The sequence below is a fragment of the Echinops telfairi genome, unplaced genomic scaffold, assembly GCF_000313985.2.
Source record: "Echinops telfairi isolate 266 unplaced genomic scaffold, ASM31398v2 ScPeMD7_9;HRSCAF=40, whole genome shotgun sequence".
Classification (NCBI taxonomy): Eukaryota; Metazoa; Chordata; class Mammalia; order Afrosoricida; family Tenrecidae; genus Echinops; species Echinops telfairi.
The window spans coordinates 70,090,680-70,100,681 of record NW_022103906.1 but is presented as its reverse complement, the minus strand read 5'-3'; positions in this window follow the sequence as shown (position 1 = coordinate 70,100,681).

Here is a 10,002-nt window from a genome sequence, read left to right as displayed (position 1 = left end):
AGCAGCTCCTCTAGGAAAAGACGAAGCTATGCGTTTCTGTAAAGGTGTAGTCTTGGAAACCCTACCTAGGGTCACCATGAATTTGAATCCACTCAATAGCAGTGGCTTTTGGTGGCGAAGCACAGGTCTGGTAATTTCATATGTCTACGAAAAGGAGAGAAGCGGAATCCTAGCAGAAGCCTGGTCTGTGGGGCACTCATACAATTCTATAGATCCTTTTCCAAAAGTGAGGCCCGGGGTTAGAAAGCTCACTTTGTATTTGGGGATGCTGTGTCTTCAAATGCATGCTTCCTCGGCAACTATCAAGAGCGAGAATTATGGTTCACGGCAATCTATAAGACTGAAGTGAAATTGGTCTAGACGTCTGGGCCTTTGGGGAAGCCCAGAGGGAGGGTGCCACGAAGCCTGTCCGTTTTCATTAACTTATTTTCTGGCGCCACCTGGTGTTAAAACTGAACAACAAGGGCTCAAGCAGAAAGCAAATGTTTTGAGAATGATGAGGGCAACAAATGTACAAATGTGCTTGACACCACGGATGTAGGTATGGATTGTGATGAGTTGTACGAGCCCCCCCCCAAAATGATTAAAAAAAAACACACCTGAACAACAGCTTTTAAAAAAGCGAGAACTTAATCGAAAATATTTGATCAGAAATGGAGGTCTCAACTCCTGGGAAGAACCTTAGCTATCATAGAGATAGCGACCTCGTTTTATACATTAGAACGTGTCCGTGATTTAGAATCAGAACTGAATCCATATGGTTTAAATCCCAGACTCCTGAATTTCCCCACATGTCCAGTAGTATCCCGAGCGCCTAGGGGAATTCCGCCGGAGGATTTCCATATTTGACAGACATTTATCGGTTCCTTAGAATAAGCGTGGGGAGCCCTGCTGTCAGTTGTCACACGCTTGCAATCAGTCTACAGGTAGGCAGTTGGGGACTCTGTGGGACAAGGATGTGGCCCTGTGGGGTCAGCCTTGGAAATTTCAGGAGTAAGTTTGCTCCACCCTCTAGGATCTCTTCCAGTCGGAATTGGTTTTTCATTTCCGCGACTGTATTAGAGGCGTTTGCCATCACAGCCTCAGTTATGCTCCTCCGGGAGACGTCCAGTATTCCCAGGTCACAGATGGAGGACGCGCGAGAGAGGCTGGGAGCTCATTCAGAGGACAGGGGAGCATGATCACACGCTTCCTCCCTGCCTCGCCTCGCTGTGATGCTGGGTAAGCAGAAAACACGTCCTTCCCCAAGGTCAGCCATTGGAGAACCCACCGAAGGTTTCTGAACAGTGGTAAATGGAGAAGCGAGGGACACGTCAGGGCCAATCTTCCGGCTTCGGCCCAGTCAACGCTCCCGATGCGAGGCCTTGACAGCTGTTGAAAAGCAAGGACGTTCTTTGAGAACTAGGCGCGCCTGACCCAAGCCATGGCGTTTGCCAGGTGCATGTTGGACACTGAATGAGGAAGACAGAAGAATGGATGCTTTCGAATGACGGGACTGGTAGAACATAACGAAAAGGACCAGGGACTGCCAAAAGAACAAACAAGTTGTCTCCAAAGAACTAGAGCCAGAATACTCCTTGGCGGCTAGGATGGCGAGACGTCGGTGGACATACTGTCTGGAGACGCTCGTGGAGGGGCATTGAAAAAGAGGAAGACCCTCAACGAGGTGGATTGCCCCCGGGGCTGTTGTGTACATGGAGTCAGCATGAATCGGAACCGACTCCCTGGCACCGAGCAACAACAACGAAAGTTTCGTTCGATCTTATGGGCTGAGATCCTCAGCCAGGCAGTTGAGGCTTGACTTCAGGGCACGGATCTCCCTGAGGTTACCTGAGGACCCAACGTGCTTCTGTAACCTACTCCCCAACCCCGCGGTCTCACGACTCCAGATCCCCTCGCCAGGTCGACTTTTGCTCCTGGAAAAAACACTTAGTATCTTCTACCCCACCCCCTGCCATTGATTCAAGCCTGACTCGTCCTGACCCCATAGGGCAGAGCAGAGCTGCTCCTTCGGGTCTGAGACGGTAAATCCTAGGTTCCCAAAGTTATTTGGCTCACCACCTCCTTTGCAGGGAAAAAAAAAATTACTCCGTGCCCCCTAGCAATTAAGAAGGTGTGTTGCTCTAGCCTGGAATCCAGGATAAAGCAGGCGCCCTGGCCCCTGGCCACACAGCTACCGTGCGCCCTCTCCAGGAGGGATACCGCCCACTTTGGGCACACTGTTAAGTCTTTCTGGGAGCAGACAGGCTCATCGCTCTCCCACAGGGAAGCTGCTGGGTTTGAACCATGGGCTTAACCTACAGTGCCACCAGGGTTCTTGATTATTTTCTAAAGCAGCGGTGTCAAACTCCATGAAAACGCGGGCCATTTGGTGCAATAGGCAAGATTCACACGGGCCACATCACATTTACAAATTTTGGTAAATTCCTATTTTGAAGTGAGGATTCAGGAATATGGATAGGATAATTAAAACACCATATAATTGCTTTTATTTAAACATTTATTTTATTTGATGTATTTATAAAACTAAAATTATTCTTTTTTAACCCAAAACTTGAGAGCGCTTTCCTCCTACTAGTCTTTTACTTACCTCTTAAGTTGTGACCCGAAAACATAACAAAGTATCTAATAAAAAACACAACATGTTGGACAGCTGACAAACGTGATGCACAACATAATGGCTTCCCTCTAAAAATGTTCACTAGCGCTGCCGCGCGGTGTGATTCACAGCAGCACAGCCCAGAGTGCTCTTTTTAACCTGCTCGCTGTGATCTGTTTACATGACGTGACACTGAGAGTGGCGGACATATCCTTCCAAACGTCGCCGGAACTGAGTCAGCGCGTTATACACGTCCACAGCCCCCCAGGAAAGGCCCTGGCCACGTGTAGACTCACCTTCAGTAGTTAATTGCCTCCATCTCCCCTAAGCGCTATTTTCTTTATAACGAATTTTTCTATCTTCATTTTATTTCAGAGTATCGCGGGTCACAATAGATTACTTCGGGGGCGCCAGTTTGACACCCCTGATTCTGACTCACAGTGGCCCTCCAGGGCCAAGCTTGCTCTCGGTGTCTCTCTCTCTGTGTGTGTGTGTGTGTGTGTGTGTGTGTAGCAGTGGGTGGGCTCAAGTGGCCGACTTCTGGGTTAGCAGCCGAGCACTTTAACCACGTGCCACCAGGGCTCCACCACCACCATGCGTGTAACGTAAATGTCCCCCCGGAGAGTTTTGAGAGGCGATTTGTCTGTTTTGTTGGTGGACTTCTCTTGAACAATGCCTGCCTGGCAAACAGTTCGTGCTAACGAAGGATTGGCTCCGTTGGAAGCTCTCCGGAACGACCGAAGAAGCAAGACGAAGCTTTCTCCGCTGGCAACGAGTGGCAGCCTCGGAAACCCTCGGGGGCAGGTCTGCTCTGTCGGTCCAGGTCGTTAGGAGTCGGAATCGACAGGGCAGCCGCGAATTTGGACTCGAGGTCCCGGAACAAGTCGTAGCGGCTGTAGTTTCGTCACGCGGCCAGTAGAGGTCATGGGCGAGCTCTTTAACGAGACTGAATCCGTTGCTATCAGGATTGGTTCCTTCTGTTATCCAGCGAGAGAGGTGGATGGCCACTTGATCAATTGAGTGGTGGCAATCGGTATACCACTGCCATCAAGTAGGTTCTGATTATAGCGACCCTCCATGGCGTTCCCGAGGTCTGCCTCTTCAGAATAGCAGACCGTCTTCTCTTTCTCTCTAGGAGAAGCGCTCAGGGGGTTGAACCGCCGACCTTGAGGTTAGCGGTTCCACACGTACAGACAGCGTGACCAGGGCTGGCGCAGGTCACGAAAACGGAGAATTAGGAACAAAGGATGCCACACATGAACTTCCTGTCTGTTTGTGGGTAGGTTGCCCATCCAAGAAAATAAGCACAGGTTAATGTGTGCTTACTTGCTAATCTTTAATAAAATCGTTCCCCGTGTGAATTGGCTCACTACAAATTTGTAACTAAGCGCAAGTGAGCCTGTGAAGTGAATCACCACAGATTAATAAGTAAGCCCAAGGGAATCTCTGCTTCCCATGGTTACCGGGTATCCCAACGCCGAGGAACTGCTCTCAGGAGGATGGGGAGCAAATTGCAAATAGGATGGGGCAGGAAGTGTTCGCTGTAAGGTCTAGGTATAGACCTTATAATTATAAATAAAATTTCAGTTCAAACAACCAGAGTCAGTAAATGCTTATTTGTTAATTGCAAAGCTATTTATTTGCTTGGGTTAACAACAACGCCCCCTCTCTCATAGTGTGTGTGTGTGTGTGTGTGTGTGTGTGTGTGTGTGTAGAGCTATAATCTGGTAATACTAGGACACTTGACTGGTTTCTTTTTCTCTCTCTTTTGCAACAAATAAAATCAGTAGTCATGATTCTGATTGAGTGTGGTAATTTCACCCTGACTTAATTGTTCATCTCTAAATGTAATAGCATCCCCCACATACATGTATAAGCAATGAGGCACGGGATCAGATGGGAATTGTTTCCTTAATTTGAATATTGGTTTTCACTGATTGATTAGTACATGAGAATGAAGGGAATTTTCTTTCATTGATTGCTCCCACAAACCAGACACTTCGCTAAGGACTCTCACTCCCTGAAGTGAACAATTATCAAAGACAGCACTTAGCATGAGTCGAAGCTCCGTAATTGCTGAATGAATGAATTGCTGAATGAATGAGCACATGACTGAGCGAGCAAATGACTGCGGAGAAGAGAGATCTGCTGTTTGGCTGTTGCTTTGTGCTGCGTGAGGGGATTGTTACATTTCCCCAACAGAACTAAGTCTGGGTTACGGCCAGAAGGTTAGGACAGCATTTTCTGGGTTCTTCATTTGTTTGAGGAGCCCTGGTGGTATAGTGGTTATGCTTTGGACTGCGATCTGCAAGGGCCACAATTCGAAACCAGCAGCCACTTTGTGGATGAAAGATGAGGCTTTCTATTCCTGTAAAGCGTTAGTCTCAGAAACTCACAGGGGCAGTTCTACCCTGTCCTATAGGGTCACAATGATTCGGCTTCAACTCGATGGCAGTGAGTCCTTGATTTTACCAGTTGCTATTGGATCGAGTCCAACTCATGGCAGCCCCATAGATGTCAGAACTGACATATATGTCAGTAGATATTTCAATGCGAATTAAAAAAAATCATTTTATTGGGGGCTCATACAACTCTTATCACAATTCATACATCAACTGCATCAGGCATGTTTGTACATATGTTGCCCTAATTCTCTTCTAGACATTTACTTTCTATTGAGCCCTCAGTACCAGTTCTTTTTTCCCCCTCCCCTGCCCCCACCCCACCCTCATAGCCCCCCAGTATATTGTACATTGTTATTATTTTCATGTCTCACACTGACCCCTGTCTCCTTCCCATATGTTTTCTGTTGTTCTACCCCTTGTAGAGGGGTGTATGGCTATGTGTCGATCATTGTGATCGGTTCCCCCTTTCTCCCTTCCTCTCCCCTTCTTCCTCCTACCCTGCTGGCATCACCATTCCTACCCCTGGATTCTGTGTGTCGTGAGCTCCCATCCCTTTCTATACCTGTGTACATGTTCTGGTCTAGTCTGAATTGGGAAGCAGCATTGGGGTCATGGTAGTGGGGGGTGAGGAAGCCTTAAGCAACCAGAGGAATATAGTGTGTTTTATCCATGCTTTATTGCACCCTGGTGACTCATTCCCTCCCTGTGGGCCCTCTGTGGGGAGATTGTTCCACTATCTACAGATGGGCTTTGGATCTCCGCTCCAGCACCCCTCGTTCTCAACAATGTGTTTTTGTTATGTGTCTGCTGATGCCTATTACCCGGTCCCTATTACTCCTCATGATCGGACCAGCGGTGTGCTTCTTTCATGCGGACCTGTTGCTTTACTGCTGAAAGGTGGCTTGTGTAACTTCAGCCATTAAAACCCCAGACACTTTATCTTTTAATAGCCGGGCACCATCCGCCTTCTTCATCCCCTTTTGCTTATGCACCACACCCGTTTTGTCTTCAGCAATTGTGTCAGAAGGGCGAACATCTCAGATTGCTGATTGGTTAGAACAAAGTGTTCTTGTATTGAAGGAGGGTATGAGCAGAGGCCCAAAGTCCATCCCATACCTCAGTGTATTGCCATATATTAAATATATACACATGGGCTAATACCTATTTTTATGGATTAATGTATTTACATATGTACACCGCTATGTTTATACCTCTATCCATTGCTTTGCTTCCTTGGTCCTTGCTCTGTTTCCTTTTACCTTCCTGCTGCCCCACTGCCACTTTCCCCTTATTTATGCCTCTTGGTACCTCCTCTTAGCTAGTTTAATGGTGAATTTTTTGCAAGTAGCTCCCAGGCCTTTCTACAGAGGCACCTTTGGGTGAATTCAAAACTCCAACCTTTCTATCGGCAGCTTGAGCACTTAACCATTGGCACTACCCAAGGACTCCCTTTACTCATTATCATTCTGGTGGGTGGAGATCTGAGATGAGTGGCTGCTACCGTATCCCTGTTGGGATGATCGACCTTTCCCTCTCAATCTTGTATTATGAAGAGAGTAAACACAGAACCCCTACACTTTGTGCTTCAGGAAATGCCACAAGAAGAAGGTAGATACCATATTTGAAAGTTATGTAGTAACAAGAAAAGAGAAATGTTCTAAAATTGATCATGGTAATGATTACATAGTTCTTTAATATGATTGGATCATTGAATTTCATGTTATAATTATATGGCAATAAATCTGTTCAAAATAAATGGGACTGTTGGTCAATAAATGGGGTTTCATGGCTGTTTTTCGAAGGCGTCCACGGAAGAAGGAGTGCCGCTAAGTCACAAACTGCATCCAGCACTGGTCCCCCTAGCTGGTCTTGTCTAAGGGAGAGGATGGACAAAACAGAACATTGATCTCCATGTCTCACGCACCTACACTTAGTCTGCCCTTCTGGGTGGTGTGGAATTCCAGGCAGAACCCCATTGGGTTGAAATGTTCAGAGAGGATGGCCTTCTGGAGGTTAGTAAAGAGCCACGGAACATGGTTTTCATTCTTTCAGGAGGATAGCAACTGAAGCAAAGAAGGGGCGCTGAATCCCGCTGAGCTGAGTCACAGCTGACTCACAGTGCGCCTGCAACCCTCGAGAAACAGGAGCAAGAAAGAAACACTTCTTCTTGCATCAAGGTAAATGCAAAGGCAGATTCTTTCTTGCTAAAATATAAGTACAGGGGTAGCTCCTCTTGCGTGGTGAAAGAATTCGCACACTACAGATTATTTTCAGCATGGGGCAGGGGAGGTGGGGGGATAGGGAAGGGCAGTCCTACTTCTCGGCCGTACCGAGGCTCGTTCTCACAGCAGCAGCAGTAGCAGCAGAAGAGCACTGCTGTCTGTCTTTCCTTCCTCACCAGCACATTCAGGTTTAGCTGAGTCAGGCATGTGATGTGTGCCGAGCCAGCATAAGTACCACAGAGAATGTAAAGACGTCAAGCATACACGAACAAATTAGAAGCTCTTAGTCAAATCCAAACAAATATATACCTGATAATGGCTTTGCTGAAATATATTTTTATATTTTATAGTGTGTTCACATTTGCCAGCGGTTAGCAAAGATTAAGCTCGCCAAGCTTTAATGTGGTACAAATGCCATGTTCAAGGCAAAGTAAGTGGACTGTTACAGGATCTGGCAAATCAAAAGCATTATCAACAGCTGCGGTTTTCAAATGGCTTGTGAGACTGGAGTCATAAAGTACATGTGCATTTGCAGTGGGTATTAATTCTCCCACTGGCGCTTTAACTCCACCTCATGATCACTGGCAGTTCCACACGGTTTTGCAGTTATATTTGATTAAATGTGGTAATGGCCAGAGGCCAAAATTGATCAGCGGGTCCCTAGTTAATTCCCAGACTTTAATTACTTGATTGACTACTATGTTCAGAGTCTCCTGCTTGGGTGCTAATTGTAGCTAATCACTTCATCCCTTACCCACGTACACTTTTGCCCAAATGGCCTTGAAGGTAAGTGTTTATTTGATTTTTATCTTGTCCCTCTGTTTATCACCACTGACACATCTTTAGAAATTAAAAAAGTCTGAAAGAAGGAGAATTGGCAGAGGGATAAAGAAAACAATTGTTCTAAATTGTTAAGCCACTGCCGTGTGTTGAATAGTATGCTTCTGACTACTTGATGTCAAAACCCGTCTGAAAAGTGACAGAAGAGAGATGCTTTGTTTTCTCTTGAATTAATAAGATCTCGAGAAGAATATGACCGTATATGATGAAGATCATTATCTATCAACACCTTGGGTTTCCGTTATCACTTGGAAAAATCGAACCCACTTACCCTAATTACAACCCTGTAAAATTCATAGAAAATGGTCTGCCAGAGCTGATGGAAAGGCAGGTTCTCTGTGGAGGGAGAGAACTTCCTGCTGACTCAGAGGACTGTTGTTTGCCTTGGGTGCTGGGCTTGGTTTCCGGGTACTTTTCAGAAAACCCACGTGATCCCTGACTCCCCTGTTACCTTCACAAAATAGCTGGGCAGAAACTGCCAAGGACCGCTGGACAGTGGGTTGATAGGAAAAGAAATGACTCTGGATTATTAATGCATTTATTCATTGTGCAGTTTAAAAAATGTGAAGTGATATAATTTATTACAAATATTTAAAATATATACTTTATAGCGACAAAGTTGATCCACTCACCCAAACTGTTGCCTAGTAAAATCCTTTGAAGATGTTTTTAGCGCATAGATAAGACGAATGCACAGTTTGCGAACATGAGCACTTCAACAGTGGAGAGTAAATGGAATGTAAAGAGAATGAACAACTTCCCCGACCCTTTTGAAGCCCTCTGGAACAATTTCCTAACGGGTCTGAATGGCCAAGTCGTCACTGTTCTCCTGGCGGCCAAACACCTAGTTTGGCTTCATAAATGTTTTTGTCATGCCAATGGAACAGGGCTCCCAAGAACACATGCTTAACCTTCTTGCTTCTGTAACTATTCTTCACTAACAGGATTAGCATGCTAATTTGCATGGTCGATGAATAACATGTTTGCTAAAGTAGTTAAGATTTTAACAATCTGGGCAAATGATTTAAAATCTAAATTTGGTTCAAGTGATTCACAACAAGCAAATTGTTTCTTTGTATCTTCTTGGACCGGAAGGAACCCTGGAGGCACAGGGCGCTGTGCACTGGACTGTTAGCCACAAGGGCAGCGATTTGACCTACCAACCGCTCTGAAGGAGAAAGGCGAGGCTTTATGCTGCCTTAAAGATTTCTGTTCTTGAAAACCCAAAGGAATCCTTCTCCTCGGTCCTATAGGGTCATTGCAAGTCGCCATTGACTCAGTGGGAGTGGGTTTTGCTGTGGATAAAACGCTGTCTTTCATATGTTGGGATTCTCGTTATTTATCTTTTGATAGCAAGTATTTTCCTGCTGAGGCTGTAATCTTTCTGATGGAACCTTAGCACACTGTTAGTTCATAGTGGCGTAGGCTTTTAGGGGGAAACCAGAGCAGACCACAAAAACTAGCTTTCTGAGGACAAAGCAAAAAATCATACTTTTTCTTAAAGGAGAAAACAATGATGGAGGAATTTTCCAGGGCAACAAACCCCTCCACTATAATTACATACCTCCACCATGTGTCAACTGGGGGGAATATAAATATATAAACATATATCCCACTTCTTCCACTGAGCCACCCAGAAGAATTCAAACGCATTGCCACCGGGTTGATGCTGACTCACACTCACAGAGTCATGAGAAGAAGGAACAATGACCCCGGTGAGTGTCTGACACTGTGACTCTTCACAGGAGTAGAAAGCCCCTTGTTTATCCCCAGGAGAGGAGCAGGTGGTGGTTTTGAACTGCTGACCTGGTGGTTAGCAGCCATGTACCCACGATGCCACCAGGGTTCCTTTCACTGAGCCACAGGAATGGGATATGTTGGGCCACAGGCCTGTGATTTGCACAAGGCACTGCACTACAGCACAATCGATTCTGGA